This window comes from Lactuca virosa, chromosome 3, assembly GCF_052849685.1.
Source record: "Lactuca virosa cultivar CGN04683 chromosome 3, Lactuca_virosa_CGN04683_v6, whole genome shotgun sequence".
NCBI lineage: Eukaryota > Viridiplantae > Streptophyta > Magnoliopsida > Asterales > Asteraceae > Lactuca > Lactuca virosa.
In genome coordinates this window covers 156,781,068-156,798,575 of record NC_136428.1, presented here as the reverse complement: position 1 = coordinate 156,798,575, position 17,508 = coordinate 156,781,068, and the positions used below count along the sequence as shown (strand labels likewise).

At 35.2% G+C, this 17,508-nt stretch overlaps 1 pseudogene; it reads left to right on the top strand.

The window, feature by feature from the left end:
* The first annotated feature begins 6,612 nt into the window (after window positions 1–6,612).
* Window positions 6,613–7,553, top strand: LOC145164198 (UDP-glycosyltransferase 83A1-like; annotated as a pseudogene).
* The last annotated feature ends 9,955 nt before the right edge of the window (window positions 7,554–17,508 follow it).

Sequence of the window (17,508 nt, the reverse complement as noted above, 5' to 3'; positions counted from 1 at the left end):
ATTGTGGTGTATCAGATGGTTTGTTGTTAGATGGTTTTGGAATATTCTTTTGAGTCCTAGGGTTAGCTGACTTTTTCTTATTATTGATGTCAGAATTCGAATCAAGCTTTCCCTTTCCTTTGATGTCCTTCACTGAATACGGCTTTCGTTGGCAGCAAGAAGGACCGAAGCTAGACTTTCGGTTTTTAGCCTTGACGTTGTGACCGAAACTGGATGTTCGGTTCTGAGCTCTGGTGTTGGAACCGAAACTGGATGTTCGGTTCTGAGCTTTGGAATAATAGGAGCTTGGACTAAAACTTTCCTTTCGTTTTGGCTTGTCATTTTCTTTGACATTTGACTCTTTCTTGGAAGGAACGTGGTTAGGGTTTTGAGACTGCCAAAACCGTTTTCGCTCATTCAGATTCTTCATGTATCTCTGATTTCTTTGGCGTTTCTGTTCAGCCAGCTACTTTTGAGATTTATGAATATTGAATCTTGATTTTGGCTTCTCCTTTTGAGATTTGGTTGTCTTGGAAGATACATTGGATGCCTTCTTTGGTTCTTCTGGTATCGCTTTTGTTCCACTCGAGCTTGGTTTATCAAAACTTGAGGGTTTGTTGATGGGTTCAGCAACGTATCTACCTCTTAACCTCCACGAGGTTCGCTCCGATAAGCCGACGGTTTCGTCTGCATTATCGATAGGGGCGGACCAGAAGTAATCGTCGCACCCTTCAGCATTGTCTGTGTCGACCAAGATTTTCAATTCTGTTGTTTGTTTTTCAGTGACCCCTTTAATAACATATACTTGATTTGGCACTGTTTGAACTTTCTGATAGACCATTGCTTTCTCTTTGAGTTTCATCGACTTGTCCTTTGACAGGCGAGCATATTCAACCGAGTTCTTAGATATGAGTGGTTTTTCAGTCTCGGTTTCGCTCTTCAAAAATTCAGAGCAATTAACCACATCTTCCACCGAGATTTCGCTCATCTCACTTTCCTCATCAAATTTAGACGTGTTTTCTATATTCATTTTATGTTCTGAAATTAATTTTGGCGTTAGACGAGTCAAATGTTTGAATGGTCTCGGACTTAATTTTCATCCTATCATTTTCATCTAAAAGATTTTTGAGCATACATTTATGTTCCTTAGAGTCAATAAAGGTCTCTATCTTGTCTAGTCCGATTTTATAAGTGATGGAAGTCTCTTCTGAGGACATTATGGATTCACACTCAATGATGACCTCATCCTCCTTAAATTCAAGGAAGGGTAAGATCATCTTTTGAATCTTTTTTCCTATTTCACAATTTAAGTGCAATTGAGTAATATTCGTATATAAGCGTTTAGCAATCAAGCAAAAAACATTTCGTTGTTTCAAAAACTTTAAATTGTCTCGTTGCAAATAAATAATCTCATCCCTAGCCCTAGTTAACTCCGTCTCCTTCAGCTCAATCCACATCCTTCTCTCCTCACTCTTTGAAGACACCCTGCTGAGTTGGTCAGTTAGGTTAGAGTTCGCTAAGCGAGTTTGCATGAGACTACCACTTAAGTTAGAAAATTTAAATTTTAGTTCATTTAATTCTTCTTCATAATTTGTTACGGGAACTTTAAGTGATTCAAGGATGGATTGTACCTTTTTGATCAGCCGATCACAGTCGTTGATCCTCTCACTCACGGGTTTGGCTGCAAAACACTTGTCCTCAGTCAGGTTCGGCTCCTTATGCTCACGTTCGGTTGGTCTTCCAGTAGTAACCATCAAACATTTCCCAGCCGAACTAGTAGCTTCCTCTCTCACCACGTAAGCTCTTCCATGTATGGGTTTTCTCACTTCTTCATCCTCAGAATCGGTTGACCGGACTTCAACGCCACTGAACTCATCTTCATCCACATTTTCCTGCACAATCAAGGCATTCATTGAACTATTAGTTGCCTTCTTTTTCTTTATTTCTTCCAACTTTCGCATGTAATAAGCCTCATCATCTTCACCGTCCCTTTTCTCAGCCATCTTCCTCAACATGCAATCTTTGGCAAAGTGGTTCTTGCCATGACAATAATTGCAGTCGAATCCAGAGTCTCCTACAAGCTTGCTTTCTTTCTTGTCGTCATCCCTTTGAGAGGTGTTCTTCATTTCTTCTTTCACCTTCTCAGAGCTGTAACTTCCTTGCTAGTTTCAGATCTTATTGACAGGGAACTTCTTTCGTGCAAACTTCTTTGGGTTGGTGACCATCATTGCATATTCTTCGCCAGTAAGGTCACACTCAGACATATCTGAATCCTCCTCTTCTTCTGCTACACTTTTGCCTTTTGAGACAAGGGTCAGCGATCTCACACCCAAAACTACCTTTGCCTCCTTGGTTACCACGCTTTCATGGGATTTAAGAATACCCATCGATTTCGCTAGCGAGTATGATTTAAACTGTTCATGAGCGTTCACAGTTGAAACCACTGCCATCCATTCTGGTCTTAAACCATTCATGAAGGTCACCTTTTGCTCAATCAATTTTCTTTTAATGCCATGCTTGATCATCTTGCTGAGGAGATGATTGAAGCGATCGAAGGTCTGTATCAGTTTCTCTTCAGGTTTCTGTTCGAAAGCTCCAAATTCTGAGAGCAACAAGGTTTGGATCGAGTGTTCTAGATCCTCATCGATTGAGTACAGTTCTTTTAACCTATCCCAGATTTCTTTAGTCGTCATGCATGAACCGACTAAACGAAAAGTGTCAGATTGCAATGCGAATCTGATCATTCTCATGGCTTTCACGTTACATAGCAGCTTATCCTTTTCATCTTGTGGAATCTTCTCTACGTCCACTAAAAGCTGATTATATTCTTTTTGAGTCTTCACTGTCCTGTTCGTTCCAGAATGAACAAACGGCCCAATCGTGATAGCTTCCCAGATGAGATAACCATTATCTTCAGATCCAACTACGTAATCTTCAAAGTGATGCGCCCACACTTCATAGTCTTGAGTGTAAAGAATGGGAACCCTTTTAGTGGATCCAATGCTGTTGGAGATGTTGATGGGATTAGTTTGAGAATCGTCGTGAGACATGATGAGCCTTTCTTTGGAACTGCTAGAATCAGACCTGTAAACTTGAGATTAGGGTTTTATCAAACACAAGAGTTACCGTCGACAGGAAGAAGACGGCTTCTTTATATTCGATAAAAGCGGAAACCCTAAAGAATTCTTCAAACAGAAGGAATGTGTATTGATTACACAGTCTCCTGCTCTGATACCAATTGTTAGAACAAAGTTCTAGTAGGATCAATTGATTCTAAGCAGAAAAGCAATAAATAACGTAATAAAGAACACAGGATGGTTTAACTGATGTCGAATGATTAAGCTTTAACACCTCAGAAGAGCTCGATTAAGAACTTCGACTGTATAAGTGTTTAGGGTTACAAAGCAATAATAATAATTATGACGATCGTATCTAAAGCATACATGCATGCACTATATATAGATTAACCCTAATCAATAATCACGGATGGACAGGCCCAATCCGGATATACAAAAACAAATCCCATGACGCAACACAAAATACCCAACAATAGGAAATTGTTCTCGAACTTTCGTTTCAGGATATTAGGCTTGAGGTTTGGAGTGTCTTTACAAACATGCACTCGTTGCTGTACTTGGTTACCACCGTGATTGGGCTTGCTGATAACATTTCCACTAACATTTGTGTTGTTAGCATTAAGGTGAGCCATGATAGCTGCTACGGCTGCTATGACTGCAGCTTGAAACGTAGTCGAATCTATCTGAAGGATTGGTGTTTTGCCGGTGGGTTGGTTACTTTTCTTCGGAGGCATGATTCTATTACAAGATGAGAAAACGGGCTCATGAGCAACGATGGTTGTTTCTAGTTTCATTCTAATTATTTATATATACATATAAAATTTTCCGTTTTGTTATATGGTTCTCAATGTTTCAACCTACATCCCTATGATGCAGTCCTGGTAAAGGGCAGAAGTAAGTTTTTAGAATGGTTACAAACCGAGTGTCGTCCGAACTAAGTTATCTTTGATTGGTGGATATCATGTTCCAACTTTTGAAAAGATTTGAAAACAATTCATAACAGAGTCTACATAAAACAGACTCATGAATTTTTATAAATAATCACTCTTAATTGAAATTTCGTGATCCGATTTACTATTATTAGTTATTAGAGTGACGCAAAAGGTACCCAAACACTTCACATGGTTCATACGTGGCTTCTCTCTGTTTCTGATCTACTCCTGGCGGTAAAGATTTGTTCTCTCCTGGTATCTATATGGTGTCCTTCTCCTTCGTAGGTATATTGAATTTCCATGCCGTCATACTTCAGGTTTTGGCACTGATCCCACATTACTTCATCATGGAGAGTTTGAATCCCGGAAGTTCATGCGACCTTCTCATCGGTGCCCTTAATAAGGTAAAGGTACTTGGTGGTTTCTATAGTTTCTTTACTCCTCAACTTTTTCTTTCTCGGAATCCTCCTAACGAATCGCTGCTGGATTCTCATTGCACTACTAGAAAAACAGCCTTTTACGACGCACAATGTGTGTCGTAAAACGCTCAGACGACGCGCAAATGCGTGTCAAGGAAGGCCCTGTCATAACGAGAGACGACACGCTTTTGCGCGTCGTCTATAGACGACGTTCATTTATGACGCACATTTATGACACGCAATGCGTAACATTAAAACCCCTGTCAAGAAAGGCCATGTCATAAATGAAGATGACACACATTTTTGCGTATCGTAAATTTAAATGTTAAAAAAAAATTATATATTTATTAATTTTTAAATTAGATTTGCATTTAATGTTTCATAATAGAAATAAAATACCATATACAAAAAATACTATCCATTGCATAAAATTTAAAATACCATATACCAAACATTCAATTTCATCTAAATGATAAACAAGTTATCAAAAACATTGTATGTACATTACATGTCAAAAGAGGATGCTACGTAATATTTCACAAAGTTAACAATAACATTGTACATCACATATCAAAACACAAATGTTACCTAACATTTCACTGTTATATTGTTTGTGGATACAAAATATCACCGGTAAATGAAGTCTGTAAAAAAATTCGATCATTCTTCACGGATTTCATCAATATCATCACCTGTGTATTGAACTTTGTCACCCCAACCTGAGAAAAAAATTGCATATAATGTTTCAGTTATAAAAAAATGATCATTTCTTTAACAGTGAGTAGTATGCTATATTCATTAAATAAACATAAAATGTAAATTCTCCTTTCTTATTATGCCTTTTATTGTCTCTTTATGTCTTCAATATCATCAACTGCATGATTCAAATTTATAGTTTATCAATATTGAATAAGAAGAAATATTTGAACTTACTCATATGAGTCCTCAAATAAAGTAAGTTTTGGTGAGAAATAGCAATATACTTTCATTTATATGCTTATTATAGCATCCTATTGGAATTTATTTCTATTACAAAGTATTCTTTTTTCAATTTTTTTATTAAGGCATTGTACTCAATTTCTTTCTACATGGCATTGCTATAATCAGGTAGATTTCTCAATGTACAATGCTGTAATAGGAAGTATCTTGTGAAGTCGTAATAAGAAATTAATATGACAAGACAACGGGTATCATCCTCATCAGTATATTCTGTTTAAATATTAGTAGAATGCTTATTTTTAGAAACTTTATGTATGATTAAGTTCATGATTAATGATTCATAAAGCTAATATAATTTGTCTCGATTTGGTTAACAAATTGACATATATGGTCCAAGTCAAAGAAATGAAAAATCATAAAAACCTGGGTAGCCAAGTATATATTGTTCAAATGAGAAGGATGTGCTTGAACAATGGATCGATATGCACTCCTCCTACCCTTCATAGTCTGAAGCAAGAAACATTAAACCACTTTATAAGTAGAATGTCCCCTATACAAATTAACAACTCATTCTCATCCATTTATAAGATATAAACATTTGGTTGATAAGTAACATAAACAGAACAACATTAGAATGATGAGGTGAGCAGTACCTCTAAAGTGGATACACATTGAAAGAGGTGGCATCAAAACTTGCAGTTGCTAATTATTTACCAGATGGCGACCAAGCACACAATTTACCAGATGGCGACAAAACATTCAAAGTCACTTCCATGAATCCAATATCAATAGTAAAATAGAGTGATATTTGAGTAACCTCTTTCAATGAGAACTGCAATCTGGAAAATGAGATGTCATATATAGTCCGTCCTTTACCTGTTTCAACAAAAATCCAATAAAAAAACCTTAAAAAAAATTAATAAATAAAATGTTAGCTAAAATATTTGGTGATGAAAACATAAAAAAGAAAGAGAAATAGTAAAGGAAAGTGAAGCAAATAGGTAGTAGATTTCAAGTTCACATCTTCCATGTTCCAACTATAACACAAATTCGTCAGTACCTGCTTAGATTCTTTATGGGTTCAGGTTAAATTCGCTCACATCTCCCTTGTGGAAATCCCTCAAACAACTAGCACCATAGTAATGATTTGATTTTGTGTTAAAATAAAGAGGTTCCGGTTATAATAAAATATTGAATTACCTGTGTAGCCTTTGGTTGAAATGGCTATTTCTGATCCGTTGACTTGGCTTAGGAGAATTAGTGTCCATGGACAGTAGAGAGAAATCCCAATTTCCTGCACGCCAAGCAGCTTCAAACTACAAACAGAGAAAAATCAAGCATATAAAGTTACAGTTGTAAACACAGAGGTCACTCACAAGCAGGTAACAAGCAATGCGTTAGAAAATGATGGTTATAGCGATCTATTGCAGTCGGTTTCAATCCCTGATGGGCTAGAACCATGGGAGGACAGGACTGACCTTTGTAAATTGATCCTATCAATATTACAAACTATGCCTGGCAAACTAGAAGAACTTATAGAGACAATTAACAAAGAAGACAACAATAAAGTGTCCTGTATTATTGTTGATGACTGCATGGGATGGGCCATAAAAGTCGCAAAGAAGATGGGAATTAGCAGAGCAGCCGTCTGGCCAGCCTCAGTTACTACACTAACTTCCATGTTGAGATGTCAGAAATTGATTGATGATGGAATCATTAAGAACAATGGTGAAACATGCATGATTACACATTTTGTTTTATAAGAATCTAGCTAATTAAGAAGGTGGTTTAACCTTTCTTAAAAAATATTTCATTTCAGGCATACCTCTAAATCAACATATGATTAAGCTATCAGAAACCATGCCACTTATAAAACCAACTAACCTCTGGTGGACGCGCTTTGAGGACTTGCCCACTTCAGAAGCTTTCTTTGAAGTTGTAAAAGAAGCAGCTGAAGCTTCCATATTGACGGAATGGCATTATGCAGATCAACTACTGAGGTGGATCCTAGAGCACTTAACCTCTTCCCCCAACTATTGCCGATTGGCCCTTTGCTAGCAAGCAACCGACGTGCTGACCAAGTAGGTCACTTCTGGCAAGAAGACTCCACCTGTTTAGCTTGGCTCGACCAACAGCCACCATGTTCGATCATTTATGTAGCATTTGGGAGCTTCACCATTTTCAACCAATCACAGTTTGAAGAATAACAAACTTGTAGCTCACTGAATTCTAGATCATACTGAAAGCAGCCTTTTGTACATTAGCCCTTCCTTCCAAATGTTTCCGCTTCTTCATATCTAAATTTAATTATTATAAACTTTTAATTAAATTCAATAAAAAATATTGGGGATTCAATAAAAAAATACTTCTCGAGAACTAGTATTGAACAAATTTTTAGGGATCGATGTATAAACAATTTATATATCAAAATACAGCGTAAAAAAATAAAAAATTTCTAAAATTCACAATGTCTTGGATCCATTTAGAACAAGTTAAATTAACATACTTGAATAAACATACATTCAATTTCATCTCGATGGTCTTTCAAGTCACCTTTTTTACACAAACTCGAAGGTTACACTACATGTTAATTTTGATCAAACCTAATGGTTATGATTTTCAATTTAATATCAGTTCTTGTTTTTCCCTATTTGATTTGTTGATTCAAAAAGTTACACTACAAGTTAATTTTGATCAAACCTTATGGGATCGATACAAGAATAATGAAGGTAGTAACAAAAACAAGTAAAACTCATAATAGAAACAACACCAAACAATTATCTTGTAGCAAATCTCAACTTTTGAATTTCGTTTTATGTGAAAAAAAAAACTAAGAAAACGTATTACCATTTCTCATGGTTGAAAATCGAAGAGTTACAGACAAAAAAAAATATAACATGGCCAATGGCCACACTAATTCATCATCAAGAATTATTCAAAACACAAAATCACTACAACTCCTTTTAGTGGTGTGCCTTGGCTGCAGCTTTTCTTTGCGAATTTGCCTTTGACTGAAAAATTATTTGCACAAAAAATAGTTAATTTTAGATTTTTGGTTAATCGTTATACATACAAAGGGGTATTTTGGTCTTTTAAAGGATTGCAATGGAACTAAATTCCATCCATTGGTTAAACACAAACCAAATGTGCCCTAAATTGCAGAAATCAAACACATAAATCACAAACCAAATGTGCCCTAAATTGCAGAAATCAAACACAGTCATATAGTGGCACAGAGCACAAATTATTAAAAACATAAAGATACATGTGAATATGATCAAATGAAGCATTTCTCACTTCATAAAACATATGTACGAGGTGCTAAAGACTTAATGATATCTGGGGAATTTCATCGAACACTTGGTGTTCGTCTAAACACCATGGAAAGATAAAGGTAAATTGCAGAAATCAAACACATAAATCACAAAAATGGAGTATAGGAGTTGATAATTCATTGAAATATGCACAATGGATTAACATCATAAATCGACAAGTAAAAAAAACAGATGAACATAAGTCGATTTAGGGATGGAAGTTACCACTATGAAGGCCTGGACATCTTTACTCCTCTCTCTCTCTCTCTCTCTCTCTCTTCTCGTTAAGATGCTGGCGAGACTTGGCTGGCGACCCCTTTGACGGAAGATAGCGAGCGGTGTTTAGCGCCCTTAGCGACCCATGATGACCTTCCTAACGACGCCCACTCCTTTGATCCTGATAATCATATCGAGAGTGCTAGATTCAGATTTGCTTTCTATTCAAACATGTCCAATTTTTTTGCAGGATACGGTCCAAATTTTTACATAGGAACCACCAAATCATTCAAAACTAGAAAAAGATATGTGAAGAAACGAAAAATAAATTGATTACCTGGGTCTCTAACGCAAAAGTTTCAAAGGTGATGACGAGATGCAATCGGGAAGCTAATGGAGCAAAGTTACGGTTCTTCGTCTGTGTGTTTTTCGATTTATCTATGGGGAATCTGAAACAAACGAGAATCAAGATTTGCATTCCTAATATTGAGACTTGAGAGTATAATTAGGTCTTTTTCTAACAGTTTCAACATCGAGTGGGAGATATGGTGGTTCCAGTGGGTAGAAGTAAGTGAGGGAAGAAGTAGGCGGTAGTAAGGAAAGCGCGTCCATAATTTGGGCAAGAGGGAAAGGAGAAAAAAAAAGGAAGGCGGGGTTTTTAATTTTTTTTTAGAATTTCATTCCCCCCCTACTATTAAAGGATGGAACGCGCGTTCCATTAAAAAATATAAAGCGACATCCTTAGACGACGCGCATTTTATTATAGGTGCCATCCGTGTTTTTTTTAGACACTAATTCAAGGGCACACAATAATGCGTGTCCTCTATCCTTAAATTTTTTGAAGAGATGACACTTTTTTAATGTCACTCTCTTTTGCGTAACATAAATCAACGAGTGTCGTGGTTTGCGCGTCGTAAAATGGTCTTTTTCTTGTAGTGTTGATTCCCACATTGGTTGTTGTGGTGGAGTGGTTACATCTATCTAAGTGGTTTATGCGAGAATAAAAAGGTCTAAAGAATCTACGAGATTAATAAAACATTTTTGTTACATATACTTTTTACGAGGATGATCCATTCTGGTCTTTCTATAATCAAATAGTGTGTATAGATTATATATAATCCAGATCAAATAGACCCTCGAATAAGTGATCCCACTCTAAAACCACAACCAAACAAGGAACAGGAAGTAGAGTGAAAATCACCTATTCTAAGTCTATAAAACCTCAACTATATATAACTTTAACGTAAACACTTAGTAATTATAGACCTACCAGTAAAGATCTTTTAGTTTTCATCGAAGTTATTTATGGTACTTAAAATACTCCTATAGTATTTTAATTATATGTTTGATTCTAGAACTTCTTGATATAGGAAGTTGATAAGTTTTCAGTTTTGTTGCTATAGCATCATAAAATACTCTTATAATATTTTAAACTTTATGTTTGGTTCTAGTATTCCCTTATGTAAATGGTTGGTAAGTTTTAGACTCCTTGCAACACCACTATCACTCCCAAACACATGTTGGTCGTATCTCAAATAAATATAGTTGATCAGGCTATATTTATCCCAGATATGACTACATAACTGTCCAGGTTTGACGGTAATGTCCAACCTCCAAATACTCTTGTTTTGTTCTTCTTGTGATACTCGTTCTAGTATATATATATATATATATATATATATATATATATATATATATATATATATATATATATATATATATATATATATATATATATATATATATATATATATATATATATATATATATATATATTCTGCATGTACTTATACTTTTATAAAATATCGTTATATTTTAAAGTATAACTCTTGGTCAGAGTGTTTTTATCCCTTTGTGTTTATAGTTGTATATCTTTTATGACTGATATACTGAGTTCACTATAAACAATGCTCTGATACCAATCTGTCACACCCCCAAACCAGAACGGCAGAAACGTCCGAGGGTGGGTGACTTCATGTCCAGTATCACAACACATGCATTAAAGTAATCAAAGTACAACAACAATTGCATTAATAATGTATAAGGTTTTACATTGGTGTTCAAACATTGAACATTTGACATCAAAAGTAGATAAAGTAAAAGACAAAAGATGCAGCACGACACTAGGCTGTCTTCTCAAAAGCTCTGGGAGTGTACCTGTCTACTGGATTCCCTGAGAATACAAGTTATTTTGAAATAGAATATCAACATTTAAGTTGGTGAGTTCATATCCCTACATTTTTATGATTTTTAACTGTTTAAGGGGGGGGGGGGGGGAATACAAGTGAAACACAATGAAAATTGTGTTAATATCTAAAATGCTTTTAAATGTCTTTTAAGTTTTTAAATTGTTATATTTATCAAAAATTACATATTTATATAGGTATAAATTATATAATTTGGATTCAAAAGATTTAAAATATATAATTTGACCCCATTTCCTGTTCCTTGTTTGGTTGTGGGCTTGGGGTAAAGTTATTTACTCGAAGGTCTAATTAATCGCAATTATATAAATATTACATTTATATAAATATAAAAGGGTTTTCGAACTGTTTAGTACAATTTCGTTCAAACAATGAATTTCATGGAATAACAGTATTACCGATTCTTACCAACAATTAAACTATAATAGGTATAGTTTAGAGAACTCATTCATTGGTTTCAAATTTCAAAGCATATAACAGAAAACAAATAGAGTACTTAACGGAAAATGAGTAGAAAACATTCTTCAGAAAACAATCAGAAAATAACCATATACAATATATCTTATATAGTTTATGAAACTGACCTACTGAGTATTCATTACAAAGTAACTTGTCAATAATCTATACATAATCATCAATATAGCATTTGTGAGACAACCTTCATGTACTTTTATAAGTACCCCCATGTCCTGAAATTAAAACCAGAGTCTCCTGGAGGGAGAGCGCGGCACTTGTGTATAGATCTATACGGGACTGACAATCTCGCACCAGCTGCTTGCAACAGCTAGGTCGGAAGACATGTGGTGACAAATTTCCTACCAATTGCGACGCCAGAAGAACGTCGTGTTCAGGCGATCATAGTTCATCTATTATGGTTATAATAACTCACACTTTGATATTGAATAAAATGATTAGTGTATGAATAAGTAAAACTTCACATAGTTTTATTTTTATAAAACTATAACACAGTATTTTACTAGTATAAATACGGAATACTATTTTCGTATAGGAAAACGCCTTTTCCTTATGGTTTTATGTAAACTAAACTACATTTTTACCAACTTAAATGTTGATCCTCTCTTTCAAAATAACTTGTATTCTCAGGGAATCCAGTAGATAGGTACACTCCCAGTGCTTTTGAGAAGACAGCCAAGTGCCGTGCTGCGTCTTTTGTCTTTTACTTTATCTACTTTTGATGTCGAATGTTCAATGTTTGAACACCAATGTAAAAAATTATACATTATTAATGCAATGGTTGTTTTACTTTGATTACTATAATGCATGTGTTGTGATACTTGACATGAAGTCACCCACCCCCGGACGTTTTAGCCGTTCTGGTTTGGGGGTGTGACAATCTCCCACTCTCAAGCTCTAGAAATCATATCATTGAGGGTCTTACACCCTGAAATACTCTTAAACTCCCTGATATCATCCCGCCACAAATCATGATAAATCACCTTCTTAATTTCCTCATCTGCCGCATACTGTGGAACCAATAAAGTCCTCTCCCGGAACTTGGCAGTGATCTCTGCCTTGGTCTTAGTAGTCTGACGGAGATCCTGAAACTCTTGCGCCAACTGGTGCACCTCAATCTTTAATGCGACTCAACTTGGAACCTAGTCGAGAAATCATCCCATGACATAGATGTTGGATTAGTGTCTAAGCCCATAACTATAATTTGTATATACTTGACCCGACCCGGCATGGTCCATTTGGGTTGCATGGCATCGGGACATTTGGATAGACCTTTTGTGAGAAGAGGATATTTGTGACATATTAATATATTATAAGTTGTAATATATTAATATAAAATCATATTATTTAATTATTATTGATCAAGAATTAATTTGGAATTAATTTAGTGATCAAAAGAGACTAATTAAATATATGGGGATTGATTGTGTAAATCATTCATTCTTATATATGTGGGCTTATGATCCATGATTCCTTATGTTGGGTTTAACCCATGTGGTGACCCATGGATACTCCATGGAGGTTAAAACCCATGGAGCATAAGGAATAGGTAAAGTCATGGGTTACATGGTGTAACCCTAATGTGCACACCACATAAAGACCCCATTGGTTGGTGAAATTGGCACTAGTACATACACAAGAGGGCAAGCCGATTTCATAGAGTAACAAGACTAGTATCTTCTTCTCACGGTTATTCCAAGATGTTGGTGATGTTGTGTGAACCATTTGAGGTGCCACACTTGAGGCACTAGGCTCTTAAGCTCCATGGAATCAAGCTACAACAAAGAGGTATGTATTCTATCTAGTTTTGTTATCCTAGTACATATGATTGTATGCTAGTTAGGGTAATACCTTGGATAATTGATATTTGCATGTATAATAGAGAAAACATAGATCCAAGGTACTTAGGGTTGCATGTACACCATAGGAGTGTTAGAATGCTCAAAACCCAACAGTGGTATAAGAGCCTAGGCTTGTTTTCAAGTTATACATGCTGAAATAGCTTAAAAATTGAAAATTATGGCTTCCTGGGCACTAGACTCGCCGAGTTCACTGATGGACTCACCGATTCCATGAAGAAATTCATCCTACTCGTCGAGTAGGTTCATACACTCGACGAGTAGAAGCCCCTGATAGCATATTTTTCAAATTTTAAGGCTGGAATTGGTCTAGAATCATTACCTTAAACTGTTTTGGACTTATAAAACCTGTCTTTGAGGTGGTAATGATTATGGTAAACCAATTTCAAGGTTATTATCAAAGTTTCAAGTTTTATATATGTTTATATGATTCTTGAAAATTGTTGATATGGATTGTTCATGCTTATGAGTTTTGGTAGATCATAGGAATTTTGTGCAAATTATTTGTTAGTGTAATTCTTGATCTTAATGACATTGTATGGACTCCATAACTTGTCCTAAAGTTATGGATTACCAAGTTTTTTTGTGTGTCACCTTGTTTTATGAGTTAATTTAGATTAATGAAAAAATTATGTGTTAGTTGTTTTCAATCCAAATTGATCTAAAAGTAGTTCATAAAATGTGTTTTTGTAACTTGTCCTCAAGTTATATGAAAAGTCACATTTATGAATCTTAAAACTCATAAAAGTGCCATATGTTACAAAATGAAGAGTCTTTTTCTCATAAATTGTTTTATGGACTTCATAAATTGTTCTCAAGTTATGGATGTTCAAGAGTCTCTTCATTAAAGTTTTTTTTAAACTTTAATTAAACTCATAAGTTATGAAAATCCAAGAGTTTTGAAAAGTTTCAATACTTGCCCTCAAGTTTTTGGAATTTGTAAAGTTTTGCTTATGAATGCTTTAATTCCAAATCAAACCCTAGAATTTTAAAAGTTTAAAATTCAACCCTTATACTATTATTATAATTTTAATTATATAGATATGTATAAGATAAAGTCAATCTTACCGTTAGTAGGCCTCATTCACGAAGCCGGTCTATAAGGGGGGTATAAGGTTACTGCCTATAAAATGACAGTTTAATGGGTGTCCACTCTCACCCACCGCTTCCTTGACTGGTGGAGGGTCGTTAGCCGAACGGGTAGGATAAGGACTATAATTCTCCCTTCATTAAAAGTATAATGATAAATACTAAGTAACTAAACACTTATAAATTCCCAATCTTAGTTACTTAGGAAAATGTGAAAATGTGCTAACCCATGAAATTGCACTTTGCACCTTTGTTAAGTCGTTAGTGGAGCGTGTGTGGTTAACCGGCACACTAACATGGGACTGACAATGTCTGGCAAAGGGTAAATCAATGTTTATCATAGATTGGTGGAGCGCGTGTGGTTAACCGGCACATCAATTAGGTGATAAAGTTAAGGGTACCAACTAAATTTGCATGGTTATTCACACCTTGTTTGTGATCCTCGGCATCCCAGTCACAAACTTGAGAGGGCACAATCGAGATTTAAACATGCCATTGAAAGTTCAATGAATCTCAAAAGATCTAGGAGTTTCAATCCAATTAAAACTTAATTATATTTCGTTTTCATGTTGGAAATTGGTAAATCGTTATTTACCTACCTTCAAATATTTTATAACTTGGATTACGGCATCCCTCTTCCAGTTATAAATAGTTTGTTGGGTCCCTCATAAATGTCTATTTCAGACAACTATGGTCTTCCCAAATCTTTAGGAACAAGGCTTCCTAATGAAGATGATATCCCACATGGCAATCAAGGTGAAAGATTAATCCCTTTTGTTGTGCATTAATGGGACTGGAAATCATGCTTCACGTCCTCCAATAATTCTCCCTATCCCACAAGTTTCAAGACTTGAAAAGTTATAAGTCACTCAATCCCTATTGGCAAGCAAAGACTATACGTGCTTACATCTTGGAGGTTAAGTTACATATTGGCAAGCCGGGAGAGTCAGGTGTCGAAGTCTCGAGGTAGCTGGATGTTGACTTGGTTCTTCAGTCACTTCCTGATGACAGATCACGACATGACCCTTTGTGATCTTACCTATTTGCTTGATGCACTTCCCAAACCTATTTGGACATTGACAATGGTGACATTGGAAGTACAGAAAAGCTTTCTCTTCCCAATATAAAGGGATTGTCCATGGTCAAGTCATTTCACCAATGGTAAAGAGAAAGGCTAAGTCTAAGACAATCAAGTGTACCATTTCCAAAAGGTCCATATGTTTCTTTTGCCAAAGGAAGGGACATTGGTTGCGAAGCTGCCGAATTTACCTGAAAAGTTCATAAGGATGGTAAAAGTCAAAAAGTTTGACTTTGCTTCAGGTAAAGTCCATTATATAACTCTATGAAGTCTCTTTTGGAGATTTTTAATACATGATGTAATGTAATTACATTTTTGATGTTTTTAAGAATCAAATGAAACCTAAAGAAACAGTATGCTGATTCTGATCGCGAAGATGGATTTCGATCGCAAGGTTCGGTGATTAGAATTTTGAGTTGCTACTCAAGAGTTATGATATATTGCTTAAGAATAGACAACAACATGTTTTTTTTGCATTGTAAGGATAAGATTTTTCCTCAAGTTTTAAAATAAAAGAAAAGGTTTTGATTTTATTTATTTTAAGTATCCTTACAATGGTATTTGTGAAAAATTTGTTGTTTATATGTTTCCATTGATAAGCAATATTGGAAAATGGATTTGATTCTTTCATTTGTTGTAGTGTCATAATTTACCAAATAGGGAAAGATTCTCATCATCCAAGTTTCAGTTGGATAGAAACTTGGAATCATGCAAGTTGTATTGTATGATGAGTGGGAATTTTCATTTTTGGGAAATTAAGACTAATTCCTTGTTCACATGTATGTGTGAGTCAAGTGAAGGACTGAAGGATTGGGTACACTAGGGTGTGTGCTAGTCAGGTCCACCACAAAGGTCGATAAGATTATTCATCATGATTTACTAAAGTTTAGTAAATGTGGTTATACTTACAAGTTTAAGTGTAATTCTGAAACATTGGAAAAGTTTCAATGTATGGCAGGACGGATAAGAAGAATCAAATTAGGCAGAAAGATAAAAGTTTCTCCGATCTGAAGAGATGGGAGAGTACTTGAGTATCTTGTTTTATGATTATCTTAGTGATTATAAAACCATATCACAATTGATCCTCTAAAGACACCTTAGTGCATTTGTTGGGCTAAGGAAAGGAATCATGAATTATTGAAATGGTTAAATCAAAAGATAAATCATACTTCGTTCCAAAATCAAATCTTAGAGTCATACTCTAAGATTGTAACTTGAGTTACATAATCTTTAGAAAGTTTATAACACTTGTCAAATATAGAGTAAGATGTTTCCTATTCTTGTACATTTGAAGTTGGTTAGTTGTGATGTTTTGGATAAAACAAAGACCAACTAAGACCAATTGTATGAAGTGTTTAACTTGATAAGAATCTGCACTAACTCTTGAATATTTGTTTTGTCAAGGAATGGTTCTTGACAAGAGAATCTTATATGTCAAGAGGTCAGTGAAAGTCTTAAAAGATCTTGAGAAAGTTTTAAGAACTAATCAAGAGTATTGTCAATCACTAGCCCACAACTTGAGGTTTGTAACCTATCGTGTTGACATATTCTTATTTTTGTGCCTATTCTAGTTAAAGTTGCCTATGCTTTTGAGTTCTATGAGTTCTCAATTGTTTGCATAACAATGTGGAAGCAATGGTAGGCCCTTGAGCTGCCAAGTGGCAAGAAATTAAGATTGAACAAGTTCAGTCCATATGAGCTTGGGTTTGTCACTAACCCTGTCTTGTGATTATGGTTTTGACAAATTCACATGGATAGGAATACATACACCATAAAAAAATCTAAGTGTCATAAGGTTTCTCTCCGATTCATGAAAATGATGGTGAGGAAACGCTTTCATTAAGTAGATTTTAAGTAGATAGCAATTGTGATATTTGTATTCTCATGTCGTTAGTAAAGCATGTGTGGTTAACCGACACACTAACCAG